The sequence below is a fragment of the Puma concolor genome, chromosome B4 (genome assembly GCF_028749965.1).
Source record: "Puma concolor isolate L17-30 chromosome B4, mPumCon1.1.hap2, whole genome shotgun sequence".
Classification (NCBI taxonomy): domain Eukaryota; kingdom Metazoa; phylum Chordata; class Mammalia; order Carnivora; family Felidae; genus Puma; species Puma concolor.
The window spans coordinates 122,630,579-122,647,761 of NC_141673.1; the positions used below are offsets into that span (position 1 = coordinate 122,630,579).

At 37.9% G+C, this 17,183-nt stretch overlaps 1 long non-coding RNA gene across 1 annotated transcript in view; it reads left to right on the top strand.

The window, feature by feature from the left end:
• Positions 1 to 13,219, top strand: part of LOC147579478 (uncharacterized) — an 87,161-nt gene extending 73,942 nt beyond the window's left edge. Inside the window, exon 3 of the long non-coding RNA XR_015253176.1 lies at positions 13,126 to 13,219. This is a non-coding gene — a long non-coding RNA (uncharacterized LOC147579478). The remainder of the gene's footprint in view (positions 1 to 13,125) is intronic.
• The last annotated feature ends 3,964 nt before the right edge of the window (positions 13,220 to 17,183 follow it).

Sequence of the window (17,183 nt, forward strand, 5' to 3'; positions counted from 1 at the left end):
ATAATAATAATAATAAATAAAGTAGAATTACTTAAGAAAATCTTAGAATTTCAGAGTAGAAGGGAACGTTAATTTATTATGTGGTATTCACATTTTTGTGTATTGAACTGCCTGTATTGAATATACATGTGTGTGAAATTGGGTTGTGTGCAGTTAATCTCACTTTCGGAAGTTTGGCTATCAAAATGACGACTCTCCCATCAAAAGCATGCGTTTTTTCATGTTACCTTTTAGTAACATATAAAGGCAAAGTTATGCGCTGTTTTTACTTTGTCTCTTACTACCTTTAAAGTTCCTTTTCATCAAGGTCTTATGTGTCCGTGTCTCATAACAGTGTCTCTTTACTTTGATCAGTGTCCTCTTCTTTATCCTCTCTCCCCAGAGTCGCTCGGATTCTCATGTGCTTTGAGTCTCAGATAGAGCCAAACACCCCATTGGATCCAATACCTGGCACTTCCTTTCTGTCTCTGACAACACTAACTCTAGGCAATATTTTAGAATCCGTTTTAAACTTAGATTAGTATTTAAGAAGCAAGAAAGCAAAAGAGATTGTGTTACACAATCTGGGGTCAAACTACTACCTCCGTTCTTGTTTTCTCCCTGGGCATATTGCTTTTGTTGGTAATGGAAAAATACTGGCTATGAGGGGCAGACATGGCTCCCATGTCCTGGAAACAAGAGAAAGAAAACTTCCTTAATTAAAAGTGGGATTGTGCTCCACTCAATTTTTATCACATCTTCAAATCCTGCCCCTGTTGAAGCTCAGCTCCTTATTCTAGGAAGCCATCTCTTTTGTCTGGATTCCTTTAAGGAACGGCCATTCATATCACATTACATTCTAGTTTTGTGATTGTTTCATGTTGTAGGACTGTTTCACCCTCTGCCTTGGAAAATGTAATCTTCTTGAAGGCAAGAACATACTTTAATAAAAAAAAAACAAATAAGCAACTATTTTTTAAATAAATTTTTAATGTTTATTTTTGAGAGAGAGAGGGAGAGATAGAGAGGGAGAGGGAGGGAGGGGCAGAGAGAGAGGGAGACACAGAATCCTAAGCAGGCTCCAGGCTCTGAGCTGTCAGCCCAGAGCCCAAGGTGGGGCTCAAACTCACAAACCGTGAGATCATGACCTGAGCTGAAGTCGGACGCTCAACCGACTAAGCCATCCGGGCGCCCCAACAAGCAACTATTTAAATAGTACTGTAACTTGAGGTGATATATCCGGTATTATCATTTAAAATGATCTATTAAGGATCTAGTTTCTGAGAGGGAGTTTGATATCTAGACATAATGCCAATTTCCTGAATTTCCATTCAGTAAGTAGAAAAGGATCATTCTTTATGAGACATTATCATTTCCTTAATGTACTTTTTAAGAAGTTCTATTCTCTGTTCTCACCCATCACTGCCACTCACCCCCATCGTAATAATCGCAGTTATCTTTATAGAGCAGCAAAAATGTGCCAAACAATGTGCTAAGCCTCCACAATATATTACTTAAATCTGACACCAACTCTACAAAATAAACGTTACTATTATAGTTATTACTATTATAATTATTATTGTTAGGGTCTCAGTGCACAGAAATGGATTGAACATAATCCTCGGCTCATTCATGGCTCATATTCGTTTAGTTACTTAATTACTGACTTTTAATAACGTGCTAAACATCTGTGATCCCACCACCTGGAATGAAATCTAGGACCATAAACTCGGCCTGCTCTTCATCAATCAGTTCTCCTGCCTCTTCCCCCCCCTTAGGTCATAGAAAAGTAGGTATTGTTACCCAGTATTTCACAGATGAGGAGTCTGACACTTGCGGAGGTTAAGAGTATTTTTTAGACCACCTAGCTGGTAAATGGACCGTTTGGGATCCAGACCGAGATGGGTCTAACTGCGACATCTAGCCTCGAAGCTGCTTGTGCAGTCTCCCAATTGTTTGCCTGCAAGATGGCAGAGAGGTGGTGTTCAATGAAATAAAGTGGATACTGGGACCTAAGTCACGGAAGATACAGGAGCCCCCTGCGAGTACGCTGGTTCATCCTCAGCCTGGAACTTTGTTTTGGTTTATTCAGCCCTCTCTAGGTTAGTTCACAGCTCAGTTGTCTCATGGCACGACATACTCCAGTTGGTTCAGATTTCAAAAACCAAACGAAAAGAAGATATAATTCAGGGCCGCACTTATAAACTGCTTAGGTGTGGAAGAGAATTTTTGCCAAATGACCACCTTGTTGCACGTGGTAGTTCGAAAGCAGTAATTTCAGCAGAAAGACCTTACTTGATTACTATAAAAAGAACCTTTTTTGGGCCTTCAGTTGATAGTGGCTAATGTGCAGAGTCTGATGTTCTATAGAATGTATATAGGTTTATACTTGGTTGTCTTAATCCTGCTAGTATATTGAATTACAGATGAGAACATGTGCATGTGTGTGTGTGCACGCGCGCTCTCTCTCTCTCTCTCTCTGTCTGTCCTCCTGTAATAGAAATGCAAAGTTAAAGACAGAGACTAATTAGTGTGGCCTTAAGAAATCCCATAAAACAGCATGTGCTCAGATACCCAGGAGAATGCCAATAGAACTGAAAGGCACATCCACTGGACATCACAGGGGTTTGTCCTCAGATAATTATTTCCTTTTTGGATTTAATAGAGAAGAACGTAAAACGTAACACTGGAAACTTGCAGAATGATTGATCCTTCACAACAGAATTAAACAAGAAAGAGTGAATCATCGTAGCAAGGGTGTGTGGCGAATGAGGAAGTGGTTATTATAGCGCAGGGAGAACAAGGTCTCCATTAATGGTGCCGAGCGTGTGAAACGCTAAGGGCAGGATATTCAATTATCAAGTCTTGACCATGACCATTGTGGAATAAATAAGATTTATGTGAATAATTTATTGAACTGTATTTCCAGCCTCCTAAGAGAAATAATGTTACCAAAAGAAAGCATGTCCACAACTTATCTGAGATGCTTTACCTAATTCCCAATTGTAATTAGGTGGGGGGCTTTGGTTTATTTGCACAAATCAATTTAATCACATCTGGTACTTAGGAAACAAGGGAAATGGCTCAAAATTGTGGCTCATACATTCTATTTGTGTTGTTGGTCACCATACCAAGGCTAGAAATCAACACAAGGTATGTTTACTACCTATTTGGCTGAGACTGTGTTCTAAAACTTGAGCCTTGGTGGACACAGTTTTTTTTTTATCTCAGTGATACACATTCATATTTCCCCCTGGATTCCAGTTAGCTGAATTTACTGCCTATGGGGTCCAAATGCCCAGTACTTTCAAACTTCTTCATAATATCTTTGTTCTTGAAATAAAAGAATACAGAAAGTAAGGGTTCCACTTGGCTTCAGATGGAAATATTCTCTTTGAGCAGATATGGGTCTAATAGAGCGCTGAGCAGATATTAATTGGCTGAATACCTCCTAAACATTATATAGAGTGCCAGTCAGGAAGCACAAACCCAGAAGAAAGGAGATCTGTTTCCAACCCTCAGACTTAAGTAGAGCTCAGAGTCCACTCTATGCCTTTTCCGAACATGGTTTCTCCTCTGAACTACCTTCTGAGGATGGTATGTAGCTCGTACTGTTCTAGATGCTTGGAAGGTAAGTCATTTTATACTTACAATGGAGGCCTTCGGGTATTAGGAACTAATTTTCCCTCTTAGCCCTAGCTAAGAAAGGCTGGTGGATTTGAGTAGAGGGGACAGGGAGATAAGTATTGAATAAACATGTACACATGTAATAAATTATAGTTGTGAAAACACATTGTGAGAGACTTTACCTAGGGGTAGACCTTTGGCCAACTCTGTGGGGAGGTAGGGTAGCCTTTCATTCAGGCAAATTTCCTTGTTGAACTCTTTAGTTTAATTTTTAAAATTTAATAGCAGTTTTCTGCTATACAAGTAATACATTATATAAAAAAATTGGGGAAAAAAACTTAAAAAAATATAAGGAAGAAAGAGCATCTCCCTTTTTTGGTAGTTAATTCTTTTACTGTCTTTACTCAGAGTATTTTCCTGAGCTTTTATTTTTAGAATGACTTTTTCCTTCTGCTACCTTCCAGATCCTATAAAGAGTATTCAAATTCTTCCCAAATGTTTTTGTGATTTCATTTTTCTCTTGCTTTTAACTCTTTAATTCAGGCAGTTCCATTTTTCTATGGGTAGTGAATTGTTCCATCCCCATTTACTGATCATTTTTTCTCACTATTTTGAAATGCTTCCTTTCTACTGTAATATTTATATGTATGTGTGCAACTGTTCCTGAACGTACTTTTTTCCATTGAAAAAAATTTCCTATGTTTTGTTGTATTTACTAGGGCAGCTCTAGACTACATTTTGATGACTGATTACACTTAGCTCAAACGTTCCCAGCTATTTACTCTTCGAGTTGAACTTTAGAATCAATGTAACAATTCAAAAATTCCACTGCACTGAATTTATATGTTAGTGTGGGGAACGCTGGCATATTTACCCTTTGAAGTTTTCTGATACAGCAATCGCAATATTTTGTCAAGCATTCTAGTGTTTGTACGTTATTCAAGAAAGTTTTGGAGTTATCCTCTCATAGCTCTTGAACATTTATTATTAAATTTACCCCTAGGTAGTTTTGAAAAATTGCTTTCTTATTTTGAAAAGGATCTGCCTTTAATTGCATAGTCACTGGTTATTATTGGTTTTTTGTATAGTCATCTTATATTTTGCTAAACTTTCAGACTAATTCACATTATTTCTCAGTTGATTGTTTTGGATTTTCTCAGTGGCCAACAATATCATTAAAAATAATGATATTTTCATCTTTTCCTTTCCAGTGTTTATCATTCTTACGATTTTTGTTTTAGAATCGTATCGCCTAGGATTTTGGAATAATGTTAAACAGAGAAGACCGAGTAGGAGTTCATGTCTTTTTTTCTTACACTAATGGGAATGCTTGCAAGAGGATATGCAGTCAGTTTCTAGATCATTTGTTAATTAACAGAGTCTTTTTCAAGCTAGGGAAATTTTCTTCAATTCTAAAAATATATAGCCTTTTTTGTGTGTATGCTATTCTTACAGATGGTTTTGTGTCTATGCTGTCAGTGTTAGGCTAGCCTCACGTAACATGCTAGAAAAGTTGTCACCTTTACCTATGCTCTGCAGTGGTATTGGGAATTATTAAAGATCTGTTTCTTTTTTTTTTTTTTTAATTTTTTTTTTTTCAACGTTTATTTATTTTTGGGACAGAGAGAGACAGAGCATGAACGGGGGAGGGGCAGAGAGAGAGGGAGACACAGAATCGGAAACAGGCTCCAGGCTCCGAGCCATCAGCCCAGAGCCTGACGCGGGGCTTGAACTCACGGACTGCGAGATCGTGACCTGGCTGAAGTCGGACGCTTAACCGACTGCGCCACCCAGGCGCCCCAAAGATCTGTTTCTTAAAGATGTGCTTTCCTTCATCTCTAAAACCACGTGATACAGATGGCTTGTTTTGAAAGTCGTATCTTTAACAACCTTCAGTGCTTTTTATACTTGGTTTTCTATAGCCTGGTTTTCTGTCACCTTTGGAATCAATTCCTACAATGTATGTTTTCCTTGAACTCATCTGTGTGATTTCTTATTGCCATAAATTGGCATGTATTATTCATTGATAGATGTATGGATAAAGAAGATGTGGTGTGTATGTATGTGTGCACATATATGTGTATATATATATATATATATATATATATATATATATATATATATATACACATATACAGTGTATCCACACACAGTGGAATATTATTCAGGCATAAAAAAGAATATCTTGCCACTTGCAATAACATGGCTGGACCTAGACGGTATAATGCTGAGTAAAATAAGTCAGAGAAAGACAAATACCATATGATCTTACTCATGTGTAGAATTTAAGAAACAAAACAAAGAAAGAAAGAGAAAAGACAAAAAAGCAAATTCTTAGAGAATAAGCTGGGGTTACCAGAGGGGAGGTGGGTGGGGCATGGGTGAAATCAGTGATGGGGCTTAAGGAGAACACTTGGAATGAGCACTGGATATTGAATGGAAGTGATGAATCACTGTACTGTACATCTGAAACTAACATAACATTATATGCTAACTATCCTAGAATTAAAATTCTTAAAAATGGAATGAGGTTACACTAAAAGTAATCGGATTAAAGTATATCTAATTAATATCAAGGGATCTACTATATTGACTTAGAGTAATACAAAGTTGTCTTGAAGATAGCTTAGAAAGAACCTAAAATTCTGGGCGAGGAAGGTCGGAATTTATTCTTTTGGTCAATAATGTAGGGGAAGTTTTATAAGTAAAAGAAGGGCACATTCACAAGTGAGGCAAGAAATCTGATGCAATGTGTCAAAGGTCACAGAAAAGGAAACTGTAAGCTGAATGATAAAGAGGTTATTGGATAGCACAGTCTAGAAAGAAGAGAAGTTAGGGTCATTGTGTTCCACTGGGAACATAGATGAGCTAGTTTGGAAAATGCCCTGAGTATATGACATGCATCTGGGAGGTGGCTGTGAACAGAGTATAATAGAAAACCTGTAATACCTGGCCTGGGAGAAGGGAAGGAAAGGGGGAGAGAGTCCAAGGAGACCAAGATAAGAACTATCCAGTGGCTAGGCAAAATTGGTCTTTTGCCTACAGCTGGTTCTCAATCTAACTGAAGACTGATGGGGAAATAAAACATACTTTACTCAGCTTAACACAATCTTAAAATGTTTTCTGCTTCTGTGATTTCAGTGTTAACAGTCAATTCTAAACAAGGAAGCTCCGGTAGAAAAATGTATCCTCTTTTTTTTTCACTTCCCTTAGATTTAGCAGGTGGTACAGAGGAAGGGAAAATAATAATATTTTTTTAATTCTCTTTTTTGAATTTTAAGGAGGCTCCACACCCAACATGGGACTTGAACTCACAACCCTAAGATTAAGAGTTGCATGCTCTACCAACTGAGCCAGCCACATGCCCCTAAAATTATTATTATTTAAAAAAATTTTTTTTAAGTTTATTTTTGAGACAGGGAGAGCACGAGCAGGGTAGAGGCAGGGAGAAAAGGACAGAGAGAGAATGCCGAACAGGCTCCATACTGTCAGCACAGAGCCCAGTGCAGGACTTATACTCATGAACCGTGAGACCATGACGTGAGCTGAAATTAAGAGTCGGATGCTTAGCCCAGGCACCCCTAAAATTATTATTTTAAAAAACATATGTACCCAAAGGAGTAGAAAACTATGTGCAAAAACCTGCACATAGCTATTTATGGCAGCCTTATCCATTATTGCCAAAACTTGGAGGAAGCCAATATGTCCTCCAGTAGGTGAATGGATAAATAAACTATGGTACATCCAGACAGTGAAATATTATTTGCCACTAAAAAGAAATGAGCTGTCAAGCCATGAAACTATGGAAGAAGCTTAAAAGCCTATTAAGTGGAAGAAGCCAACCTGAAAAGGCTACATACTATGTGATTCCAACTATATGACACTCTGGAAAAGGCAAAGCTATGGAGACAATAAAAAGATCAGTGGTTGCTGAAGGGGTGAGAAAATCAGGGCAAGGAGAAATAAATAGGCAGAGCACAGAGGATTTTTTTAGGGCAGTGAAAATACTCTGTAGAGCACTAATAATGGGCACATACAGTTATACACGTGTCCAAATCCATAAAATGTACACCACCAGAGTGAACTCTAAGGTAAACTGCGGACTTAGGGTCATTATGATGTGTCAATGCAGATTCATCCTTGGTGAAAAATGTACCATTGTGGTAGGTGACGTTGATAACTGGGGAGGCTATGTGTGCGTGCGTGCGTGCGTGCGTGTGTGTAGAGGGGGGTATGTGGGAAATCTCTGTACTACCTTCCCAATTTTATTGTAAACCTAAGACTACTCTAAAAAATAAAATCTCAAATATATATAAGACTTAATTAAGGGACAGTGTTAGCAGCGAGAATATCCTGAATTCAGAAGCGCCCCGAAGCTGGAATCCAGACATCTAGGAGTCACTACAGTGGCTGGTGGCTGCCGATCAGCACCCACAAAGCTGGTGCCAAACACTGGGATGATGACTTGGGCCATTGCACTTGCGTTCCCATGACTCCATGAGATTTCTCCATGAGATTTCTTGTCATGGAAATAGCAACAGTGGCCTCCTTTTCTCTGCAGCCATCAAAAATGAAGGAAATGCATTTAATTGGATGGTACTTGCATCCAGAACATTAGCACCAAGAAACCAGGAGATGTAGGTTATTCTTATTTTTTATTGTTTTAGCTTTTCCGCCCCAGCAGTGCCCTAGAAGGTGGGAGGAATGGAGTTGAGGAAGCCAGTCCTCAATTTGTCTTTTTCTTCCCATGTATTTATTTATACAATCATTTGTTCGTATAAGTATGGACTCATGAGTATTCGTTTTGTGCTCTGGGTTATCCAGTACTAATTTATTTAATTGCTCAAATTATTTCAGCCTTGACCCTTGGAACCTCTTTGAGTTGGTTCCTGTGTCCTTTTGACATATGCCCCTCAATTTGGTTTCTGTTGTTTGAGGGGTGTGTGTGTGTGTGTGCATGTGCTTCTGTGTTCTGACACTACAGGGTGTTCTAGGCTTATCTTGTATGTTCCCCAACTCAGCCCTAGAATGAGCCACTGTTTCAAGGACCTGTAGTTCTTTTGTTGGAGAATGGTACTAGGAACAAAGATTGATTTGGGCACTGATTGTCATTCTTTGACCGTTGATCTTTCTGTGGCCTTATGTTTAGATATATATCTTACAAATATCATATACCTAAATTAAAAAAATATGTAGTGTTACAATCTTGGACTTTCAATTATAGAATTTACATTCTTTGCTTGCTGTGATTGCTTATAATAGGACTCATTTTTGTAACACTTCAGATTTGTCCTGTTTCCTTGTTTGGTTTCACTTTTTGATTGATTTTTGTTTTGTTTCTCCTTCCCTGACTTTTTTTTTTTGATTGATTGATTAACTTTGCTTATATTCCTTCTGTCTCATTCTGTTTTTCCCTCTACTTGTTTGAAAATTATATGCTCTCTGTATATGTGTATACTTTTTTTTGAGAGAGAGAGAATGTGCAAGCAGAGAAGGGGCAGAGTGAAAGGGAGAGAGGGAATCCCAAGCAGCCTCCATGCCCACCGCAGCCCCGACACAGGGCTCGATCTTAGGACTGTGAGATCATGACATGAGCTGAAATCAGGAGTCAGACACTTAACTGACTGAGCCACCCAGGCGTCCCTGTATACTCTTTTAGTGGTTACTTCACGCTTTTTTTTTTAAACCTGCATTTAACTCAACAAAATCTGAAGTTAATATACCTCATTCCCAGACAATACGAGGACTTCAAGATGCTCCAAATGTATGATTAGTACCTCTCATATTATAGTCTCTTGTTGACCTATATTTCATTTCTAGCATATTTTCCTCTCAAAAATCAAGCATTATATTATGATTGTGTTCATTCAATGTTTATTTAGCTTTGTCCAGGCATTTCCGAATATCTTTCCTCATTAGTCTTTCTGTGTCTTGCATTTTCTGTCTTCAGTCATTTTTCTTCTGAGTCACATCCTTTAGAATTTCACTTAGTGAGGATGTTTTGACATTAAACCTTGTCAGTTTTTGTTCTTCTAACCATGTCTTCATCTTGCTCTAATTACTAATGTTTCATGATTCACTCGGTGACTGGGCCATGAAGCCAAGGTTAAAAGGCAAATAGGGGGGCGCTGGGGTGGTGCAGTCGGTTGAGCGTCCGACTTCAGCTCAGGTCACGATCTCGCGGTCCGTGAGTTCGAGCCCCGCGTCGGGCTCTGGGGTGATGGCTCAGAGCCTGGAGCCTGCTTCCGATTCTGTGTCTCCCTCTGTCTCTGCCCCTCCCCCATTCATGCTCTGTCTCTCTCTCTCAAAAATAAATAAAACGTTAAAAAAAAAAAAAAGATTGCACATCGTGGTTGTCAAAGGGGTTTAAAAAAAAAAAAAAAAAGGCAAATAGGTGCCACCCAGGGAAGAGACCAGTGTATGATTTGAGGTTGCTGAGAACAGACAACACATTTACAGCAAGAGAGGAAGAGAGAGTGCACAGTGTAGGGACACTCAGGCAATGTAGCTGCACCCGTCCTACTTTACATGGCAGTGGAAAGACCCCACACGCCACCCTGGGGTCTAAAAGACAGAAAGTGGGGAGCATGCCGAAGAGCCGTCGATGCTTTGCTTAAGTGTACATCAAGCCCAGAACAAGGAAAGATATTCTTCCACAAGACGACAAGCTCAGCGCAGGCTGTGAGCACTCTTTAGGACATGTTCTGGGCTCAAGGCCAATGTTATGCAGCCAAGCAGGGGATGAGGCATTGCTCATGGCTGCCTTTCCTTTCAGTTTCTTTTCAGCCGAAATCAGTTTTGCTGTGTATAGAATTCTAGATTGACAGCTTTCCCCCTACTCAGTACTTTGATATATTATTTCAGACTCATTTCGGCTTCCATTATTGTTGAACAGTTAAGTGGGAATTTACTTGTCATTCCCTTGAAGATGATCAGTTTTATTTCTCTAGCTACTCTTAAGACTTTTTTTCTCTTTGTCTTTGGAGTTCTGAAGTTTCACAGTCGAAGGGGCGATTTCTTTATTACTGTCCTGTTAGGGACTCATTAGGCTTTCTTGATCTGAGGATTGGTGTCTTTCCCCACATCTGTTAATTCTCAGCCATTATCTTTTAGTGTATTGCTTCCACTCTTTTCTCTGTTGTCTCTTTCTGGTACTCTGATAAAATGTTTGTGAGTCATTTTTACTCTGTTCTCCGTGTATTTGAGACTTGGCTTCTTCTATATTCCATGTCTCATAAATCTCTCCTTTGTATTTTCCATGTCTTTGTTTTTATGGACTGCATTTTAAGTGATTTATTCGGATATCATTTCAAGTTGACTGATTTTCTCTTCAACTATAGGCTTCACCCATTGAGTTGTAATTTTCACTTATATATTTTTATTATTATTTTTAAAGTTTATTTATTTATTTATTTATTTATTTATTTATTTATTTATTTATTTATTTTGAGAGAGAGCGAGGGGGGAGGGCGCAGAGAGAAAAGGAAGGGAGGGAGAGAGAGGATCCCAAGCAGGCTCCGTGCTTAGTGCAGAGCCCGACTCAGGGCTCAAAGCAACGAACCACGAGATCATGACCTGAGTCCAAGTCAGACGCTTAACTGACTGTGCCAGCCCGGTGCCCCTTCACCTACTACATTTTTAATTTATAGAAGTGGTGTGGTTCTTTTTCAGATTTTCTTGGTCATTCTTTATAGCCTTCTCCCCTCCAACATGTATTTTTTTTCAAACACTCCCAGGCAACTTTTCAATTCTCAGCAGACACTGACTGGTGTCCTATACATTTAACTCAATTTTGACACTGTCTACCTAGAGAGTAGAGTCAGATACCATAGGTTAAAGGCTCAGTCCCACAAGATTGCCTCCCACTGTAGATACCAGTGGCAATTTATGTTATCACCTGTGCTTCTGACTGAGCAGCCATCAATCAGAGGTTCTCACAACCCCTCCTTGGGTTTTGACTAATTTGCTAGAGTGGGTCATAGAATTCAGGAGACCAGTTTACTTATTAACCATTTATTACACGGGGTATTAAAGGGTGCAAATGAATAGTCAGATGAAGAGATACAATAAAGGGAAGTTTGAAAGGGTCCCAAACACAGACGCTTCTGTCCCATGGTTTTTGGAGTGCATCACCCTTCCAATACATGGATGGATTTTGGTTTGCCAACCTGGAAGCTCTCCAAATCTCTTACTCTTGGGTTTTTATGGAGGCTTAATTACATAGACATGATTGATTACATAATTGGCCATTGGTGATTGAACTCCATCTCTAGCTTCTGTCCCCTCCCCAGAGGTCTAGGGGTGAGGCCAAAAGTTCCAACCCTCTGATTACCTGATTGGTTTCCCTGGCAACCATCTTTCATCCTTAGAGCCTTTCCAAAAGTCTCATTAGCATAAACTCATGTGTGGTTGGAAGGAAGTTGATATAAATAGCAAGACACCTTTATTACTCTTGACATTTAGGAAATTCCAAGAATCTTAGGAGCTCTGTGCCAGGAATAGGGATGAAGACCAAATATATATATATATTCCTTATTGTAAATCACAATATCACCCCCCCCACCCACACTATATTGTTTAAGTTTCTATTTTAGTTCTTTAAACACTCTATGGTTAATATTCTGTTTCTGAAAATTTGAATAGTTAAGGTCTGAGTGGGTTTGCTGACTGAATTTCTGCTTGTTTTCCATCAAGATGTCCTGTTTTCTTATGTTTCAACATTTTTCAAAAACTGTCACTTCCCTTGCTTTCATTTTCTGAATTAATAGGCTTCCCTCACTTTTTTTAAAACCAGTTTTGGATTTATACACAAATCAACTGGAAAGTACAGAGAGTTCCCAAATCATCCTTTACCCCCTGCCTGTTTCCCTTATTATTAACATCTTGCATTAGTGTGTTGTATTTGGTACAGTTAATGAGCCAATATTGATACATTACTATTAACTAAAGTCTATAGTTTCTTTAGGGTTCACTCCATGTGTACATTCTGTAAGTTTTGATGAATGTATAATGACGTGGATCCACCATTACATTATCATACAGAATAGTTGCACCGACCCCAAATTCCTTGTGCTCTATTTATTAATTCTACTCTCCTTCCCCAAGCCCTGGCAACTATTGATCCTTTCACTGCCTCCATAGTTATACCTTTTCCAGAATGTCATATATTTGTAATCCTATAGTATATAGCCTTTTCAGATTGGCTTCTTTCCGACTGGAAAATGCATTTAAGTTTCTTCCATGTTCTTTCATGGCTTGATAGCTCATTTCTTTTTAGTCATGAATAATATTCATTGTCCAGACGCATCACATTTTATTTATCCATTCACCTGCTGAAGGATATCTTGTTTGCTTTCAAGTTTTGGTGATTATGAATAAAGCTGTTATAAATAGCTGTATGCAGGTTTTTGTGTGGCATAAGTTTTCAACTCATTTGGGTAAACACCAGGGTGCACAATGGCTAGAGAGTGTGGTAAAAGTATGCTTAGATTTGTAAGAAACTTCTAAACTCTTTTCCAGAGTGGCTGTGCTGTTTTGCATTCCCACGGCAATGAATGAGAATTGCTGTTTGTATACAACCCTGCCAGTGTTTGGATTTTAGACATTCCAACAGGTATGTAATAGTATTTTCTGGTTTTAATTCGCCATTCTCTATTGTCATATAATGTTGAGCGTCTTTTCAAATGCTTATTTGCCATATGTATATCTTCCTTGGTAAGATGTCTATTCAGATTTTGGCCATTTTTAAATTGGGTTGTCTTCTTATTGTTGAGTTTTAAGAGTTCTTTATGTATTTTGGAAATGTTCCTTTGTCATATACTTTCTCCTAGTCTGTGACTTCTCTTTTATTCTCATAACAATATCTCTTATTGAGCAGAAGTTTTAAATTTCAATGAAGTCCAATTTACCTGATTTTTCTTTCATGGATTATGTTTTTTGGTGCTGTATCTGAAAAGTCTCACCAAACCCAAGGTCACTTAGGCGTTGTTCCGTGTTATCTTCTAGGAGTTTTATACTCTTGTATTATGCCTTTAGGCCTATGATCCATGTTGAGTTGGTTTTTGTGAAAAGTGTAAGGTCTTTAAGATCCCTGTGTTGGCTGGTGGACGTCCCGCTGTTCCAGCACCATTGTTGAACAGACTGTCTTTTAAACATTAAATTATCTTTGCTCCTGTTTCAAAGTTTGGCTGACTATAATTGTCTGGATCTATTTCTGGGTTCTTTATTCTGTTTTATTGGCCTATTTGTCTATTCTTTCACCAAAACTGTGCTGTCTTGATTATGGTCGCTTTACAGTAAGGCTTGAAGTCGGGTAGTATCAGTCCTCCAAATCCATTTTTTTCCTTCAATCTTCTGTTGGCTATTCTGGGTCTCAGTCTCTCCATATAAACTTTAGAATCAGCTTACCAATATTTGCAAAATAACTTGTTGGAATTTTTATTAGGATTGCATTGAATCTGGAAATCAAGTAGAGAAGAACTGGTATTTTGACAATATTGTTCTTATTCATGAACATTCTCTCCATTTATTTAAATCTTCCTTGATTTCTTTCATCAGAGTTCTCCTATAAGTCTTATACATTTTTTTTTGTTAGATTCATGCCTAAGTATTTCTTTTTGTTGTTGTTGTGGATATAAATGGTATTATGTTTTTAATATCAAATTCCAGTTGTTTATTTCTGGTATATAGAAAGCAATTGACCTTTATGTATTAACCTTGTAGACTGCAACCTTGCTGTAATTGCTAATTAGTTTCAGGAAATTTTGCTCAATTTGTTTAGATTTTCTATGTAGATAATCATTCTTGCCTTGTTCTTGTTCTCAGTGGGAAAGCTTCTAGTTTCTTACCATTGAGTATGATGTTAATTATCAATTTTCGTAGAACTTCTTAGTCAAGTTGAAGAAGTTTCCCTCTATTCTTAGTTTGCTCAGAGTTTTTATCATAAGTGGGCGTTGGATTTTGTCAGATGTTTTTCTGCATCTATTAATATGATCATGCGAATTTTTAGCCTGTTGCGGTAAATTCCATTCATTGGTTTTCTTTCCTTATTGCTTTGTTATTTTGATAGACTTTATTCAAAAATGTAAACACTCTAAAACAAACATTTCAGGTGGTGGCTGACACATCATTCAGTTATTTGCTCTGCTGAAATGCCTTCAACTCCCCCTCAAATAAAAATTGAATGAAATTCCCAGACAAGCTTGAGCACAAGCTGAGACACAGCACTTTTTATTTATTTATTTATTTATTTATTTATTTATTTATTTATTTATTTTTAATGTTTATTTAGTTTTGAGAGAGAGAGAGAGAGAAAGAGCGTGAGCACAGGAGAGAGAGAGGGACACAGAATCCAAAGCAGGCTCCAGGCTCGGAGCTGTCAGCACAGAGCCTGAAGCGGGGCTCAAACTCGTGAACCGTGAGATCATGACCTGAGCCAAAGCCGGACGCTTAATTGACTGAGCCACCCAAGCACCCCAACACAGCACTTTAGAAATGTCCCGATTTCTAGAATTAAAAGAGACAACAAAAATCACCAAAATTAAAACTAGAAGAGTTAATTCAGGTTCCAGGGTCATATCTTTCTCTTTTCTCTTTTGAGTGTAGTTGATAACACAGTGTTACATTAGTTTCAAGTATATTACACAGTGGTTTGGCAGGTTTAACGATTATGCCGTGCTCCCCACAACTGTATCTATCATCTGTCACCATGTGGCAGTATTACAATATCATTGACTGTGTTCCTTATGTTGTACCTTTTGTTCCAACGACTTACTCATTCCATAACTGCAAGTCTGTCTTTCCCACTCCCTTTCACCCATTTTGCCCATCCCCCTACCTTCCTCCCTTCTGGCAACCATCAGTTAGTTTGTTTTCTGTGTTTAAAGATCTGATTTGCTTTTCGTTTGTTTGTTTGTTCATTTGATTTTTGATAGATTCCACTTATGGGTGAAATCATGTGGTATTTGTCTTTCTCAGTCTGATTCATATCACTTAGCATAGTACCCTCTAGGTCCATCCGTGTTGTTGTCAATGGCCATGATCTCGTCATTTTGTATGGCTGAGTAATATCCCATTGTACATAGATGTCACATCTTTATCCAATTGTCTGTGGACAGACACTGGCTTTGCTTCCACATCTTGGCTATTGTAAATAGTTCTGCAATTAACCTAGAGGTGCATATAACTTTTTAAATTAGTGTTTTTGGAATTTTTGGGTCAATACCCAGAAGTGGAATTATTGGATTATGTACTATTTCTATTTTTAACTTTTTGAGGAAACTCCATACTGTTTTCCACAGCGGTTGCACCAATTTGCATTGCCACCAATGGCACATAAGTGTTCCTTTTCCTCCGTATCCTCGCCAACACTTGCTATTTCTTATGTTTTTGATTTTAGCCATTCTGACAGGTATAAGATGATCTCTCATCGTGGTTTTAATTTGGATTTCCCTGATGATTCGTAGTTTTGAGAATCTTTATGTGTCTTTTGGCCATCTGTATGTCTTCTTTGGAAAAATGTCTATTCAGGTTCTGTGCTCATTTTTAAATCGGATTATTTCTTTTTTTTTGGTGTTGATGTGTAGAAGTTATTTATATATTTTGGATATTAACCCTTATCAGATATATCATTTACAAATATCTTCTCCCATTCAGTAGGTTGCCTTGTTGTTTTGTTGATGGCTTCCTTCACTGTGCAAAAGCTTTTTATTTTGATGTAGTCCTAATAGTTTATTTTTGCTTTTATTTCCCTTGCCTCATGAGACATATCTAGAAAAATGTTGCTGTAGCTGATGTCAGAGAAATTACTGCCTGTGCTCTCTTCTAGGATTTTTATGGTTTCAGGTCTGACGTTAGGTCTTAATCCATTTGGAGCTTATTTTTGTGTATGGTGTAAGAAAGTGATGTAGTTTCATTTTTCTACATGTAGCCACCCAGTTTTCCAGCACCACTTATTGGAGAGACTGTCTTTTCCCCACTGTATATTCTGGTCTCCTTTGTCATAGATTGATCGACCATATAAGTGTGGGTTTATTTCAGGGCTCTCTATTCTGTCCCATTGAATGTGTCTGTTTTGGTGCCAGTACCACACTATTTTGATTACTACAGCTTTGTAATGTATCTTGAAATCTGGGATTGTGATGCCTCCAGCTTTGTACTTCTTTCTCAAGATTGCTTTGGTTATTTGCAGTCTTTTGTGGTTCTGTACAAATTTCAAGGTTGTTTTAGCTTTGTGAAAAACGCTGTTGATATTTTGATAAGGATTACATTGAATCTGTAGATTGCTTTGGTTAATATGTACAGTTTAATTATATTAATTCTTTCAATCCATGAGCATGGAATATCTTTCCATTTGTTTATGCTGTCTTCAATTTCTTTCACCAGTGTTCAGAGTACACGTCTTTCCCTTCCTTAGTTAAGTTTATTCATAGGTATTTTATTCTTTTTGGTACAATTGTAAGTCAGATTTTTTTTCTTAATTTCTCTTTCTAGTACTTTGTTACTAGTATAAAGACATACTGCTGATTTCTGCATATTAATTTTGTGTTCTGCATCTTAATGAATTCATGTATTACTCT